The 17,889-nt window shown below is 43.2% G+C and overlaps 1 protein-coding gene across 18 annotated transcripts in view; it reads right to left on the reverse strand.

Annotated features, from left to right (window-relative positions):
• The window catches only part of fryl (FRY like transcription coactivator), a 114,043-nt gene extending 97,394 nt beyond the window's left edge, over positions 1 to 16,649 (reverse strand). For 8 of the 18 annotated variants that reach the window (XM_090235951.1, XM_090235945.1, XM_090235941.1 and 5 more), the window contains exons 1-2: positions 16,233 to 16,551; positions 3,673 to 3,743 (exon numbers count right to left, since the gene is read on the reverse strand). The gene's annotated coding sequence lies outside the window, so the exon portion shown is untranslated. Of the gene's footprint in view, positions 1 to 3,672; positions 3,744 to 16,232 lie in introns of all 18 variants that reach the window. The other 10 variants (XM_090235953.1, XM_090235952.1, XM_090235948.1 and 7 more) reach the window with 3 other exon arrangements.
• Between the last annotated feature and the right edge of the window lie 1,240 nt (positions 16,650 to 17,889).

Genomic DNA, 17,889 nt, shown 5'->3' on the forward strand with positions numbered 1-17,889 from the left:
GAGATATGAAGACTTTTATAAATTAAATTAAAAACTGTTCCATGAAAATCATAGCTGGCACACAGATCAGCAGATATGGTAGGATAACTTGGTACTCCAATTAAAATAGGGTTTCTTTTTCTGGTTAGGCTGTGTAACTCCGTTGTCGCACTGCTTTGCTTTATCTTGGCCAGGTCGCAGTTGTAAAGGAGAACTTGTTCTCAAGTGGCCTACCTGGTTAAATAAAGGTGAAATAAAAAAAATGTATCTCTGGCTCCCTCTTTAGTAATGTGTGTGTTCATTTTTAATCGCAGTGCTTATTAAAGCATCAGACAAGCTCAGCCTACATATAGTTGATTTTATTTAAAACATAAGGTGTGTCTATATATGTAAAAAATAAGTTGAAAAATTTGACCAATCGATTGGTCAAAAGAAGTCTACTCTCGGATCGACCAAGATCATTTTTGTCGGGGACAGCCATACTACCCATAACATGAAGCCACCAACATGCTTGAAAATATGAAGAGTGGTACTCCAAAACATAACATTTTGTATTGCGTACGTAAAGTTGTCTTTGCCACATTCTTTGCAGTTTTACTTTAGTGCCTTCTTGAAAACAGGACTCATCTTTGAGTATTTTTATCCTGTACAGATTTACTTCTTTTCACTGTCATATAGGTTAGTATTGTGGAATAACTACAATGTTGATCCATCCTCAGTTGTTTTCTATCACAGCCATTAAACTCTGTTTTAATGTAAACATTGGCCTCATGGTGAAATCCCTGGGCGGTTTGCTTCCTCTCCGACAACTAGGAAGGTTGCCTGTATCTGTAGTGAATGGGATACACCATGCAAATTGTAATAAATAGCTTCACCATGCTCAAAGGGATAATCAATTTCTGCTTCATGTGGAAATTCACTTTTTGGTCCAACAGCCACTGTGGCAAGTAGATTATTATTTAATTTTTTTAAACAACCAGCCACTCAGAATTTTTAACCAGACAAAACCGTTTTTGCCATAATTACACCAAAAATAAAAATGAGCATGCTTTAATGTTTTTAAAGCCAAAAAAAGTATTACTTGTAAGTAAATGGGGTATTGCTTAAATTTCATTTTACGTTTGTGACCTGCGCCTTAAGGTACAATAAGTAAAAACTGAAACTGTTGATTCTTGATGTTTATATGTGGAACAAAGTACCTACCCTGCCAAAAGGCTGTGAGATATTGTAGTTCAGGGCTCTACGCTGATTTTTGATTTTTTACAAGGAGTAAATGATGTGCTCCTAAGTAAAATGTAGAAGAACACAAATAAATCTAGAACAATGAAAGTATATGACTAATTATTTAACAGACAAGACAAGACAGAGACAGAGACAGAGAGAGACAGAGAGAGACAGAGAGAGACAGAGAGAGACAGAGAGAGACAGAGAGAGACAGAGAGAGACACAGAGAGAGAGAGAGAGAGAGAGAGAGCACTGAGCACAGTTACACAAACACAAATATTTGATTATTGTGGATAGTCAGGTTAATATAAATAGTTTGTTTGAAACATTTACATGCTTTCAAGAAGAACGATTTCCATGATAATCCTGTTTACATGGGCACATCAGAAATCAGGCTACTGGTGGGACTTTTGATAAATGCAGAAAATCAGCAATCAAAATCTACCACAGTGACCATGTTATTTTTGCAAAGACTTTTTGATTCGGAGTTCAGACATACTGAATAAAGTTTGCGAAAAATAAGTTTCTCTGAACTCACTTCACTCGCGCATAAGAAAGTGAGGCTTGACCCCCTGGTGCTGGTGCATGTGAAGATCAAATACACCGCTGGAACACAGTTTAAACGCTTTACATGTCCTATTCATTTAAAATACTACTTAGAGAACCAGGTGTTTCAATCAGAGTAGGCTCTCTTCAATTATGACCTTACACTGATTAAGATATGTAGAGTAAGGTGTTTACATAACTAATGCCATAATCAGTTTAACATCAAATTATTAGTGTGCATGTAAACATACTCCATGAGATGGTCATCACTGGACCAGGGCAGTGCAATGGCCAGTGGAGGCGGCTGTGGTCCGGAAGGGGCCAGGTCACTGGTGCCGCCCCGTTAGAACAACAGCCTAGCGCAGGAGGCCCAGATCCCAATCAGCCCAGGAATGTGGAAGAGGAAGCTCAGGGAACAATGCACTCTGGGTACCGCCCCGACGCTGCTCTGGCCCTGTTCTGTTCTCACGCCCCAGAAAAAAGGAAAACTGCCAGAGCTGGGACAAAGAGGCAACGTTCAGACTGAACAGCGACCAAACAGTTACACTTGGAGACAGACACGAGGTCAGTCACTGAGTGGAGTCCTGATGGTGACCCTCCTGTTGTGTGTGAGTGAAGCTGTGCTCCCACGTGACAGAAACCCAGCCAGCTAGTCCACCTGAACTCATCTCAAACAGACAGAGTAGGTCTGGATAAAGACAGAGGCTGTACGCCCTCCCGTGGTCTGGACAAACACTACATGGGTTTAGAAAGGACGTTAGGACGTTGCGCAGTCAGAAAACATTGTCTGACATCTGACAGGACACACCGTATTTGACTGTGTCAGCAGTGCATCCCCTCCCACAACTGCAGAATTTTTCCAATGCCTTTGGCCTTGCCCTTCACCTGTCTAGCATAGACCCCCTTCAGTTTTTTGCAGGTTTGAAAGGACTATGGAGCTTCCTTTCACCCATAATTGCCTCCAAATATCCAGATATTTCATATCTCTGAACACAGAAGGGGTCATTGAACTCTTGCAGTCGCCATATTGATAAACAGAGCTCTGCCTCCCCTGATTGACAGTTGTGTGGTCCACCCACAGGCAACATTGTTGTCATGGCTGGGGAATGTGAGAACGTGACCTGACTAACCCCGGGTCCCAATCACACACTGTTCGGTCTTGGCCAATCCCCACTCAGAACTGACAAGAGGGCTTCAATTACCAGCTAGAGGCCAGAGTATACAGCCCTCTAAAACTGGTAGATCCATGTGAAAAGAACAAAATGACTCCATTTCAGCTCTGCTACATTATGTTGCTGCTTGCTCAAGAACCACTGAAAGAGTGCAATCTAGGTCAAAATTATTTTATTGATATGCTGCAGAAACCAATGTTCCTCTCTGTCCTGCAGAAACATGTCCTTGCATACCTTGCAGTGTGTTTCCATTGCCATCAGACAGACAATGCACACTTAGCCTGAAAGGCCCCTTTCATCAAGTTTCACTGATCTATCAAACAGAGAAACATAATACACACAACAAAGGAAAATGATAGAAACAAAGAACATAATTCCTTTCTTTGTGTGGTCTATCTAATGTGGTGAAGTGCATCCGTGTCAGACTGAGAAGAAACCGTTCTCATTTCACACAGCTGACAGACAACACCTAGCTAGCTCACAGACTATAGTCTAGACCACCCCAGTGAGGTTGACAAGGAACTCTCAGGAAGAACTCAAAATGGCTGCCAAACAAAGAGGCAGAATTTTTTTAAATAGACCTCTATGCCAGTTCCCAATACAGGCTACAGTATTACAGATGCCAGAGGATTAGAAATCAGCCATGATATTCTTTCCTAGTTCCCACACTGCTTAGCACAGAGCTCCTGTAACAGTTATTTAACCAAACCAGTGCGAACAGCTCCTCATTAGCCAGTGTGACGTTACGTACCTTAAAGCCATAGAGCAGAGGCTCTACTCGGGCAGTCAAGGAGAGGTCCCACGACTTCAGTGCACAAGAATCTGAAACACAAATCATTCCTTTAGTTACCACACCAGTCAATCAATCATGCACTTACAGAGGAAACATCCCATCATCTCCTATCAGGGCCTAGTCCCTACCATAGTCCCCATCCCAGTGGGAGTGGGGTAACCTTTCAGGGACAGTAGGGCATAGGGCCTCCCAGTAACAGTCAAGCTCCACAGGTCAGGATACTGCCAGTGCCCGGGTCGAGCCAGTGCGGTGCTATGCTGGGTCAGTCAATGGCAGAGCCAGGAATAGAACCTCCTCCTGAGTATTGAGCAGAGCAGTAATCTGAAGATTACACACTCCATCCAAGAGGCAGTTACATAAAAGTGATCAGAGTCATCACAACACAGTACTAACACAGTTCCCATCCAGCAATCGTAAAAGCTGAAGTGAGTGCGCTCACATTAAAGCACCAGCCCACCTCATATAGGCTGCCTCTGTAGTCACTGTTGCCACCTGTGTCATGTACCCCAGGGTAAAAATTAAGTTGTAAACTCTGTGGAGTGTGAAACTACAAATACCTTATACATAAGGCCATCATTCAAACTGTTATAAAAAAAATGACAAAAAAGATGGAATAAGCCACTGGAATAACAGCAGGAAACCGTGACAAAGACAAATCAGGATAGCAGAAAAGGGCTGGACATAGTAGCCATCTCAGTGTAAAATATACAGTATCATGAGAAGATGAGCAGACCAATGAGTCACCGACCAAACACATACCAGCCAGTCAGAAAGAGAGAGCGAAAACTCTCCTCTCGGCAGAACAGAAGACAGTGTGTGAGAACAGGTCAGCACAGACCTTCAATGGAAACAGTTGGAACACCCGTTACGCCACAAAACCTCAGCAGTATTCGACAGGGAGCAATACAAACACGCCCGCACACACACACAGTTACACATGTAACAGTGGAATGATGCCCCTTTCTGACAGATAACTGCTTCACACACATACTTGTGAATAACAGATCTAACTTCCTGTTACAACAGAAACTCCAGAAACAAAATGTGTGACCAGACAAACAAGTGGAGCAGAAAACAAGCCCACAAGGGCCCATTTGACCTCCTAGACTGGAGGCTGTATAGCAACACAGCCAGCCAGCCACAGACTAAGCTCCCACTCTATATATAGACCCACAAGCAGCGTAAGTACAGAGTTAGTCATGCATTTCACAGGTAAGGAAATAATGACCATGGACATTTACGGAACTACACACTAGTTGTGAGACATGCTTAAAATGGTGAACACGCTTTCGTGGGTTGAGTAAGAAGCCTGAACAAAGCCCAACACAGTCAGCTGTACCAACCTGAAACACAAAAACCACAGGGTTTTCTAGGTCAGACAGGATGCTGATCTCATCTGCAGGTGGATAGAAGGTACTGTAACATCCCAAACTCAGTTAATGTCAAGATACCAGAATTTTTACTTCGATAGAGATACCAGGTTTAGTATCGCAATACTCAATACCAAAACCGTACAAAAGGTTGAAAACAAATTTTTAAAAAGGAATTAAATTAGCCAAAGTCACAGAACTGCACTTGATCCAGACAGATAAGCAAATCTACTGCCCTGTTCAAGTGTTGGGCATCTGTCATTCAACAGCGTTACATTTGACAATTTTCAGAGACATCCATGTACGCATTAATGAATCAATTACCAAACTATATAAACATAAGGGTAATACTTTATTTGAATGGTAAATCCATTGATAAACTGGGTAAATCATAGCTTCTTCACAATACAGGTGAATGCATATGTAAAAGGAGTGTGTGCATGCTAGTGGCCTTCACGGATCCACCTGGACCCAAATGCCGAGACCCGAATCCAGCACCCAAGCGGGTCCGAATTAGATTTCGACCGATTATGATTTTTCAACACCGATACCGAATATTGGAGGACCAAAACGGCGATACCGATTATTGGAGGACCAAAAAAGCCTATACCGGTTAAATCGGCCGATTTTTAAAAATGTATTTGTAATAATGACAATTACAACAATACTGAATGAACACTTATTTTAACATAATACATCAATAAAATCAATTTAGCCTCAAATAAATAATGAAACATGTTCCATTTGGTTTAATTAATGCAAAAACAAAGTGTTGAAGAAAGTAAAAGTGCAATATGTGCTATGTAAGAAAGCTAACGTTTCAGTTCCTTGCTCAGAACATGAGAAAGCTGGTGGTTCCTTTTAACATGAGTCTTCAATAACCCCAGGTAAGAAGTTTTAGGTTGTAGTTATAGGAATTATAGGACTATTTCCCTCTATACTATTTGTATTTCATTAACCTTTGACTATTGGATGTTCTTATAGGCACTTTAGTATTGCCAGTGTAACAGTATAGCTTCCGTCCCTCTCCTCCCTGGGCTCGAACCAGCAACACAACGACGACAGCCACCATCAAATCAGCGTTACCCATGCAGAGCAAAGGGAACAACTACTAGAAGGCTCAGAGCGAGTGACGTTTGAAACACTATTAGCGCGCGCTAACTAGCTAGCCATTTCACTTCGGTTACACCAGCCTCATCTCAGGAGTTGATAGTTTTGAAGTCATAAACAGCGCAATGCCTGACCCACAACGAAGAGCTGCTGGCAAAACGCACGAAAGTGCTGTTTGAATGAATGTTTACGCGCCTGCTTCTGCCTACAACGGCTCAGTCAGATACTTGTATTATATGCAACGCAGGACACGCTATATAATATCTAGTAATATCATCAACCATTTGTAGTTAACTAGTGATTATGATTGATTGTTTTTTATAAGATAAGTTTAATGCTAGCTAGCAACTTACCTTGGCTTACTGCATTCGCGTAACAGGCAGTCTCCTTGTGGAGTGCAACGAGAGAGAGGCCGGTCGTTATTACGTTGCACTAGTTAACTGGGGGTTGCAAGATTGGATCCACCGAGCTGACAAGGTGAAAATCTGTTGTTCTGCCCCCGAACGAGGCAGTTAACCCATCGTTCCTAGGCCGTCATTGAAAATAAGAATGTGTTCTTAACTGAATTGCCTAGTTAAAAGGTTAAATTAATAAAAAATAAAAAGATAAATTAATTAAATCGGCGCCCAAAAATACAGATTTCCGATTGTTATGAAAACTTGAAAATCGGCCCAAATGAAATCGACCATTCCAATTAAATCGGTCGACCTCTAGTCCGAATCCAGAATTCTAAATAATGTCACAGATCTGGGTTGGATCTGATAAAATTAGACACACCCGTGACTCCCAACTTCCGGCGCCGACAGAGATGGCCGCCTCGCTTCGCGTTCCTAGGAAACTATGCAGTTTTTTGTTTTTTTACGTGTTATTTCTTACATTAGTACCCCAGGTCATCTTAGGTTTCATCACATACAGTCGAGAAGAACTACTGAATATAAGATCAGCGTCAACTCACCATCAGTACGACCAAGAATACGCTTTTCGCGACGCGGATCCTGTGCTCTGCCTTACAAACAGGACAACGGAGTGGATCCCATGCAGCGACCCAAAAAAACGACTCCGAAAAAGAGGGAAACGAGGCGGTCTTCTGGTCAGACTCCGGAGACGGGCACATCGTGCACCATTCCCTAGCATTCTTCTTGCCAATGTCCAGTCTCTTGACAACAAGGTTGATGAAATCCGAGCAAGGGTAGCATTTCAGAGGGACATCAGAGACTGTAACGTTCTTTGCTTCACGGAAACGTGGCTTACTGGAGAGACGCTATCCGAAGCGGTGCAGCCAACAGGTTTCTCCACGCATCGCGCAGACAGGAAAAAACATCTTTCTGGTAAAAAGAGGGGCGGGGGCGTATGCCTTATGACTAACGTGACATGGTGTGATGAAAGAAACATACAGGAACTCAAATCCTTCTGTTCACCTGATTTAGAATTCCTCACAATCAAATGTAGACCGCATTATCTACCAAGAGAATTCTCTTCGATTATAATCACAGCCGTATATATCCCCCCCCAAGCAGACACATCGTTGGCTCTGAATGAACTTTATTTGACTCTTTGCAAACTGGAAACCATTTATCCGGAGGCTGCATTCATTGTAGCTGGGGATTTTAACAAGGCTAATCTGAAAACAAGACTCCCCAAATTTTATCAGCATATCGATTGCGCAACCAGGGGTGGAAAGACCTTGGATCATTGTTACTCTAACTTCCGCGACGCATATAAGGCCCTGCCCCGCCCCCCTTTCGGAAAAGCTGACCATGACTCCATTTTGTTGATCCCTGCCTACAGACAGAAACTAAAACAAGAGGCTCCCACGCTGAGGTCTGTCCAACGCTGGTCCGACCAAGCTGACTCCACACTCCAAGACTGCTTCCATCACATGGACTGGGACATGTTTCGTATTGCGTCAGACAACAACATTGACGAATACGCTGATTCGGTGTGCGAGTTCATTAGAACGTGTGTTGAAGATGTCGTTCCTATAGCAACGATTAAAACATTCCCTAACCAGAAACCGTGGATTGATGGCAGCATTCGTGTGAAACTGAAAGCGCGAACCACTGCTTTTAATCAGGGCAAGGTGTCTGGTAACATGACCGAATACAAACAGTGCAGCTATTCCCTCCGCAAGGCTATCAAACAAGCTAAGCGTCAGTACAGAGACAAAGTAGAATCTCAATTCAACGGCTCAGACACAAGAGGCATGTGGCAGGGTCTACAGTCAACCACGGACTACAGGAAGAAATCCAGCCCAGTCACGGACCAGGATGTCCTGCTCCCAGGCAGACTAAATAACTTTTTTGCCCGCTTTGAGGACAATACAGTGCCACTGACACGGCCTGCAACGAAAACTTGCGGTCTCTCCTTCACTGCAGCCGAGGTGAGTAAGACATTTAAACGTGTTAACCCTCGCAAGGCTGCAGGCCCAGACGGCATCCCCAGCCGCGCCCTCAGAGCATGCGCAGACCAGCTGGCCGGTGTGTTTACGGACATATTCAATCAATCCCTATACCAGTCTGCTGTTCCCACATGCTTCAAGAGGGCCACCATTGTTCCTGTTCCCAAGAAAGCTAAGGTAACTGAGCTAAACGACTACCGCCCCGTAGCACTCACTTCCGTCATCATGAAGTGCTTTGAGAGACTAGTCAAGGACCATATCACCTCCACCCTACCTGACACCCTAGACCCACTCCAATTTGCTTACCGCCCAAATAGGTCCACAGACGATGCAATCTCAACCACACTGCACACTACCCTAACCCATCTGGACAAGAGGAATACCTATGTGAGAATGCTGTTCATTGACTACAGTTCGGCATTCAACACCATAGTACCCTCCAAGCTCGTCATCAAGCTCGAGACCCTGGGTCTCGACCCCGCCCTGTGCAACTGGGTACTGGACTTCCTGACGGGCCGCCCCCAGGTGGTGAGGGTAGGCAACAACATCTCCTCCCCGCTGATCCTCAACACTGGGGCCCCACAAGGGTGCGTTCTGAGCCCTCTCCTGTACTCCCTGTTCACCCACGACTGCGTGGCCACGCACGCCTCCAACTCAATCATCAAGTTTGCGGACGACACAACAGTGGTAGGCTTGATTACCAACAACGACGAGACGGCCTACAGGGAGGAGGTGAGGGCCCTCGGAGTGTGGTGTCAGGAAAATAACCTCACACTCAACGTCAACAAAACTAAGGAGATGATTGTGGACTTCAGGAAACAGCAGAGGGAACACCCCCCTATCCACATCGATGGAACAGTAGTGGAGAGGGTAGCAAGTTTTAAGTTCCTCGGCATACACATCACAGACAAACTGAATTGGTCCACTCACACAGACAGCATTGTGAAGAAGGCGCAGCAGCGCCTCTTCAACCTCAGGAGGCTGAAGAAATTCGGCTTGTCACCAAAAGCACTCACAAACTTCTACAGATGCACAATCGAGAGCATCCTGGCGGGCTGTATCACCGCCTGGTACGGCAACTGCTCCGCCCTCAACCGTAAGGCTCTCCAGAGGGTAGTGAGGTCTGCACAACGCATCACCGGGGGCAAACTACCTGCCCTCCAGGACACATACACCACCCGATGTCACAGGAAGGCCATAAAGATCATCAAGGACATCAACCACCCGAGCCACTGCCTGTTCACCCCGCTATCATCCAGAAGGCGAGGTCAGTACAGGTGCATCAAAGCTGGGACCGAGAGACTGAAAAACAGCTTCTATCTCAAGGCTATCAGACTGTTAAACAGCCACCACTAACATTGAGTGGCTGCTGCCAACACACTGACACTGACTCAACTCCAGCCACTTTAATAATGGGAATTGATGGGAAATGATGTAAATATATCACTAGCCACTTTAACCAATGCTACCTTATATAATGTTACTCACCCTACATTATTCATCTCATAGGCATACGTATATACTGTACTCTATATCATCGACTGTATCCTTATGTAATACATGTATCACTAGCCACTTTAACTATGCCACTTTGTTTACATACTCATCTCATATGTATATACTGTACTCGATACAATCTACTGTATCTGCCTATGCTGCTCTGTACCATCACTCATTCATATATCCTTATGTACATATTCTTTATCCCCTCACACTGTGTACAAGACAGTAGTTTTGGAATTGTTAGTTAGATTACTTGTTGGTTATTACTGCATTGTCGGAACTAGAAGCACAAGCATTTCGCTACACTCGCATTAACATCTGCTAACCATGTGTATGTGACAAATTTGATTTGATTTGATTTTGACAATCATAACTGTCTTGTCCAGAAGCCCATGCATTTCCGAACGCGACTGCTGCAGTAGAGAAAGAGAGAGAAATTGTATAATTTATGCTGCTGCGGTCTTGCTTTTCACAAGAGTAGAGCGTGGCGTGTCCAAGACAGGTATTACAATCATATTTCATGATAAATATCCTAGCTATGGCAGCTCACTCACTCAGTACGGCCCCTCCCTAGCCTGCTAGAGCGGCACATTTGTCCCTCTCGCGCTTTATCACCTCTGGTTAATAAAGTAGCTTAAAAACACATTTTCTGCTGCTTTCCTCCATCAGATCGGACCTGGAACCGACCAGGTTAATATGGAACGGGTATGAAACAAATATTTATGCTCGGGTCAGGGTGGGAAATCCCCAGGTCCATTTTGGAGCGGAGCCAACTTTCTGGAACCGTGAAGACCTCTAGAGCATGCATTGATTTATTGAGCTTGTTTTAGATGATTTCTTGGGGCTACAGATGACAAACGATCCATTTCCTTCCCATTTGGAACTTATTTTATCGTACTGATCAACAACATTTTATTTTATAAAAGTGCACGACGTCTCTTTAACCAATAATGATGTCATTCACAAGGCAAGAGAGGGGCGGCCTGTTGGAGCCCTATTCAAAGCAAATAAATGTTTGTCGCATGCGCCAAATACAACAGGTGTAGTAGACCTTTCAGTGAAATGCTTACTTACAAGCCCTTAACTCTATTTCTTAAACTGCATTGTTGATTAAGAAAATCTTATTAAAAAATAAAGCAAAAAAAAAGCAAAATGTAAAACAAATTAACAATAAAGCAGTAGCAGCGAGAACAGTTTATGACTTGGGTGACTGGAGTCTTTGACCATTTTTTTTTTTTACCTTCCTCTGACAGCGTCTAGTATAGAGGTCCTGGATGGCAGGAAGCTTGGCCATAAGATGTACTGGGCCATAAGCACTACCCTCTGTAGCGCCTTACGGTCGGATGCCGAGCAGTTGACATACCAGGCTGTGAGGCAACCGGTCAGGATGCTCTCGATATTGCATCTGTAGAACTTTTTGAGGCTCTGGGGACCGATGCCAAATATTTTCAGTTTCCTGATGGGTGGAAAATATGTTGTCGTGCCCTCTTCACAACTATCTTGGTGTGTTTGGACCATGATAGTTCATTGGTGATGTGGACACCAAGGAACTTGAAACTCTTGACCTGCTCCACTACAGCCCTGTCGATGTGAATGGGGGCGTGTTCAGCCCACCTTTTCATGTAGTCCACGATCAGCTCCTTTGTCTTGTGCACATTGAGGGAGAGGTTAGCTTCACTTTCTTGGGCACAGGGACTATGGTGGTCTGCTTGAAACATGTACTGTACACTACCGTTCAAAAGTTTGGGTTCACTTAGAAATGTGCTATTCTTTCAAAAACAAGGACATTTTTTGTCCATTAAAATAACAGCAAATTAACATCAAATTGTTCAGAAATACATTGTAGACATTGTTGATGTTATAAATTACTATTGTAGCTGGAAACAGCAGATTTTTTATGGAATATCTACGTAGGCGTACAGAGGGCCATTATCAGCAACCATCACTCCTGTGTTCCAATGGCACGTTGTGTTAGCTAATCCAAGTTTATCATTTAAAAAAAGGCTAACTGATCATTAGAAAACCATTTTGCAATTATGTTACCACAGCTGAAAACTGTTGTTCTGATTAAACATGCAATAAAACTGGCCTTCTTTAGACTAGTTGAGTATCTGGGGCATCAGCATTTGTGGGTTCGATTACAGGCTCAAAATGGCCAGAAACAAAATACCTTTCTTCTGAAACTCGTCAGTCTATTCTTGTTCTGAGAAATGAAGGCTATTCCAGTTTCTTGCCAAGAAACTGAAGATCTCGTATAACGCTGTGTACTACTCCCTTCAGAGAACAGTGCAAACTGTCTCTAACCAGAATAGAAATAATGGGAGGCCCAGGTGCACAACTGAGCAAGAGGACAAGTACAGTGTGTCGAGTTTGAGAAATGGATGCCTCACAAGTCCTCAACTGGTAGCTTAATTAAACAGTACTCGCAAAACACCCGTCTCAACGTCAACAGTGAGTGATTGCCACAAAAAAATGGTGTTTCAGTAATATTTTTGTTGAAGAAATTAACACTGGCTGATTTTATCCGTGATACACATTCAACAGAAGTACCGAAAGAAACAAATTCTAGTACCGAACCGTTTTTCATGTTCTAGTATCGAATGTTTTGTGCAACACTAGATCTCAGCATTGGTGCACAGTCACAACTGGGACGAATAGGACAAAAAGGACAAAATAAGAACTAACTACATCTTGTTCACCAGCACTAAATGAAAGGCTTTTCTCCTGTAATCACAACCTTCGTATGGAGCAGAGCACTAGATTCTCCTGATAGATAAGGCCTTCATGCAACTGCCCTAACAGGACCACTTGTTTGCATGTTTTAGAAAGCTCTTCCTCGCAACCAGTTTGATTTCTAAAGAGAGCTCATGTGAAACCTAGTACACAGCCCCTGAAAGCTCCAGTCCAAACACACAGGCACACTCTGTATGCGGTGAGAGGGGAACAGAGCTGGCTTTCCTTGGGCCGAAGACCGGGTGGTTTCTTTGGTGAAGTCAGTCCCAAACATCAATTATCCTGCTCCAAACCAGTTCTCCCTACCCAAAGCCAAAAATAATATGCCTCGGCAAGGCCCCATTATAGGCTATTTCTAGCTGAACTCAATTCACATTTGTGTATTACAGAACACTTTGAATGCATCCAAAGACAAAGGATTGCACATTTTAGGATGACTATAACTAAAGGATGGGGGCTTGTCTGATGAACAGCTATTTAACCTCTTTTCAAAGTTGCTTAGCAGCAGTACCTTTAAAATCAGAGTAACTTGCATGTCTTGCAGTTTAACATGTTCTTTATTTTTGCCGCCGGATAACGACTGCAGCAGTTCAGGTTAATAATTTAGCACCAAGCAAACAGACACACCACCAACCTTTTCAGTTAGGTTTAGCAGATAATTTGGCAAGAGATCCAGTCTCACCATCACCAGGCAGGCAAAATAAGGTTGTAATTCAGTTGGTAATAAGAATATAGCTGGATAGTTCACACAGGAAATCCAGGGTTTCCTGTAGGTGCTCTTGATAAGGCAGTAGGTGAAATGTTGAGGTCGTAGATCAGCCAGATGCAGGTGTTACAGAGTCAACAACAAGCAAGGCAAGATAACGATATTTGTGCAGCCTTGAACTCCATGAAGGTAAACACTGGGAAGCCTCATTTGTTTTACCAGATGGCAGAGGTGCAAAAGAGTCAGTCAGTTGGTCAGTACAGGGACAAAGCAGTGAGAGAGGAAAGGGACAACAGTGTCAGTCTGATGGGACAGGAGAAACAGTGAGGCACCAGACTCATTAAGAGAAATGCTTGACTGCACAGCTCTTATCTGGCTCATATAAATCTAACCATCACACTATGCAGTGATAAGAGTGACCAATGGCTCTCCTCTGGCTCATCCTGAGAAGAGACACATCCATGGTTTGACAGGGGAACCACTCAGAGACCAGCTCCATCCCTTCACTCAATGACATTAATGTCTTCCAGGATTAACCCAAAAACACACATTCCCCAGAATTATGCCCTGGGTAATCGCAGATAGATGCCCCTTTGCAATTTAGAAGGATTCCCTGCCATTCCTATGCAGAGGCCCAGTGGGTGCGTGCACAATACGAACACATCTGTACAGCAATCAGAGGCTTATCCCTGAAGGGGGAGGTTGAGAGGATCAGTCAACCACACAGAGAGACATGTATGGGTTGGGGCAGAGAGGGGGTTCATCACTTTCTTAAATGTGACCACAACAAACCAGCCTCCTGTCCTGACCATGACAGTGATCTAACCCATTTTATTCAACAATTTTACATAAAATGACGACGTAAGCATTATCATCTTATGTAAGATGTAGCCTAAGCACCATAGTCATCTAAATATTATAATGATAAGCAAAATATTTTTTTTTAAAGCTGCTTTAATACTTTGAGCCTTATTAAACACTAGGATGTTACATGTTAACAGTGGAATGGTAAACATTGGCTGGCCTGGTGAATGACAATGTCACACTCAAATTCACCCTTTGCATCTGCCTGCTAGCCTCTGATGTAATTTAATATGTTTACGCAACAACGCAAAAAGCACCAAAGTCCTTGGATCAAGTGGTTACTGATTATTCAGAGCATGTACCCCAAGAGCATGTGTTCACCTAAATTGAAAAATGTAGGCGCAAAATGAAATTTAAGGGCACAATGAAAAAGATTTGAGGTAATACAGCCAGAATCCTTTTTCTAGGTGCACTGGTGCTCCTAAATTAATTGCAAGTAAAATGGTCACACTGTAGAGCCCTGACCCATTTGGGAGTGACACACAGACTTTTCTCCAGATGAGAAGTGTATTGCAAAGGCCCAAGGGTCTGAAATTGTTCAGCTCTCTCCACCTCCTGGTTCATTGCAGACTGACCAGATTTCTCTGTGTTGCCATCTTACAGCTACAGAAAACAAGAACAAACAGCTACAGAAAACAAGAACAAACTCCTCATTGTGTGTCTATTCTCCCTTTGCTGTACAAACACACCAAAAGAGAGAGGCAATGGACAGGCTATTGCCAATATATTGTGATTGATCTTTACTGAGCAGTGTGTGTACTGCCACCGTTTTCACAGAGGCTGTAAGGATGTGGCCTAATTTAAGAGGTGGACAAAAGCAGCTGCTAAACAGGACAAATGCAATTTGGCCTTTGCCGTAATTACACCCAGAATAAATTGTGCCCAGGAGCAATCACAGAATGTTAGCTATTACAGTGCTGATTAACTTTCAATATAACGCCTACAGAACAGAGGTAGAGTGAGCAAACAACCAGCAATGATATTTGAGAATCCAATATTTTTGGGGAGATTTCCTTTCCTAGTTGTTGGGTTATATAGGTAATGGAGACAACTTTGGGTTACATTGGCATGACAAAGGCAACTAATGTCCGATTACGTAAGGTACAGCTGTATAATATACAAGTGTATATGGATATTTGCTGATTAACCGCACTCAGTAACGTTAGTTGTATCCTAGTATTAGACTACCTGCCAAGTTAGGTGTAAAGTCAAATCAAAGCAGGATCTTTGACCATGCTCAAACTTGCCTCGCCTGTGTGCTTGCCTCCTCAAAAACGAATTTCAGTGGCAATAGCATGGTGACAGGAACACCTACGACGTAAATCAACGGATAGACACAGTGGCAAAACAAAAGACGCCAGGGGGGGTTTTATCAAATTATTGGTACTGTACATGAGCCAACAACAGTTAGCTTGCTATGATTGCCATTGTGCTGTGTCTTCAATATCGCCAACGTCGTAGCTAGCAAGCGAGTTGGTCACGTTAGATAACTAACTAGCTAGCCAGCCTAGTTTCCTTTATTAATTGGCTGTCTAGCTAGAGCTGGTTAATGTTAGCTAACTGACAACAACGGTAACATTCATTTGGCTTCCTTCCTGTCCAGTATTTGAGTACTTCTGGGTTTGCCAAATCCTGACATGGTTAGCTAATAACACATAGCTAGCAAGACAGATATCTAACGTTACCCAACTATGCTAGCTAGTATCGAAGCAATTCCATAGCTTATCAATTTGTCCGAAACGGCAAACTGCTCGCTACGAAAAGCTAGGTCTGCTAACTTTAATAAATTAGCTATTTGGTAGGACCTTGTATTTCAAATCTCGGCCGAGCTTACCTTTTTTAAAGTACGCTTAGCTTGTTTGCTAGCAATCCAACTCCTCTGGCATGCTACAATTATAGCTTTTTCCAACAGTGTCAGTGAAACTTCGCTGGGATCGCAAATGAGATATTTCAGTATGTGTCCTCACCTTCCTTTCCCATCCGTTCTTTTTTTGGAACGCTCTTCTTTTAATTTTTTCAAAGATCTAAACTCGTCTAATAGCAACTATCCTCGTTGACAGATTAGTAAACAATTTTGCGGTTTGTGTTGTCTGATATGAGCGTACCACTGTCAAAATGTTGGCAATATGCCCCGCCCTTTGCATTATATGATTGGTTCAAATTGTTTACACCTACATTGTATAAATTATTTTATTTGTTGTTCAGGCTCTGGCAATCTTACACCTCTGCATTGATTGGATGGCGTTCCGATGAGTAGACTGGACGCGGTAAGGTGCTTTTCACATTGACAGGTTGATCACATATACAGTGTCCCGCTTCAATCACACCGACAGGGTTATTACGCAAAATGGGATGCAGCATCATCTGGATATGTGTGCAACACAAGTTCAACATTCACCTTCTGCTACCATTTCTGTCAAGATCTAAGCATACAACATCTAAGCATACAGTTTGATGCATAAGTTTGATAAATATTATGTATGCAACACACAGAAGGCACTGCAACTGCTTCTGCAATGCAATTGCGCAAGGCAAACGCAGCTTTCCATTGGAAATGAATGCACTTCGGGTGTACCAAAATGCAATAACACTATCGGTGTGATCAAGACCCTCCCCCATCCCCCAAGCCCACCCAACCCATCCGACCTTACACTTTAGGACCTTTAATCATACGATTTTTGTAAAGGTCATCTAGGTGAAAATCAGATTTTTTCAAAATGCAAGACTCTTTAAAAGCTTTGGTCACCGACTTGACAAATGATTTGCTCAAACGAGCCCAACTATTTCAATCTGGAGCAAGTGTTGGTCTTGAGGCTTTGTTGTGTCTGGACCGGGCGTGCTAGTTGTCAGAGCCGAGGGTTGCACCGAGGGTCAGGATAAAGATGAGTCTGTGATGGTAGGAGTGACATTTTTGGAAAAAAGTGGGCCCTTGCCTTTTGGCTTATCCATTTGTGGTTTCAGGGTGGTTGAAAACAGAGTTGGGTGCTGTGGAATCGGTGAAGGTAACCAGAAGTGGTCTTGTGATAATTGTTTGTGTTTCTGCTGATCAGAGGGTGCAGGCGCTGCACATTAAACAAATGGGGACAAGAGATGCGAGTTGTTTTGCACTCAAGAAAAGGGCACCATTGAAAGGAGTGATTACATGGTAGCGGTAAATGTGAAAGTTGACCAACCGAAGGGGAAGATTCCCAGTGTTTGTCATGCACATCATTTGTTGCGACTTAGACAGGATGGCGTAAGAGTTGTTGTGTGTTCTTTTGTGTTTTGATGTTGAGCCGTTGCTGGACAAAGTGATGTTACAGGATATCTTATATACTCTAGGAACTTTTGTGCCGAATACATTACATTGTTACAGGTGTCAAGCTTATGAGCATGTGGAAACAGTGTGTAGGAGGAGGTTCCTAGGTGTTAGAAGTGTGCAGAAGGGCATGAGACAAAGGAATGTGTAACATTGGGGAAAGTAGTGGTATGTGTTAATTAAACGGGTGCCC

The sequence above is a fragment of the Oncorhynchus mykiss genome, chromosome 5 (genome assembly GCF_057628025.1).
Source record: "Oncorhynchus mykiss isolate SJ-2025 chromosome 5, ASM5762802v1, whole genome shotgun sequence".
Classification (NCBI taxonomy): Eukaryota; Metazoa; Chordata; class Actinopteri; order Salmoniformes; family Salmonidae; genus Oncorhynchus; species Oncorhynchus mykiss.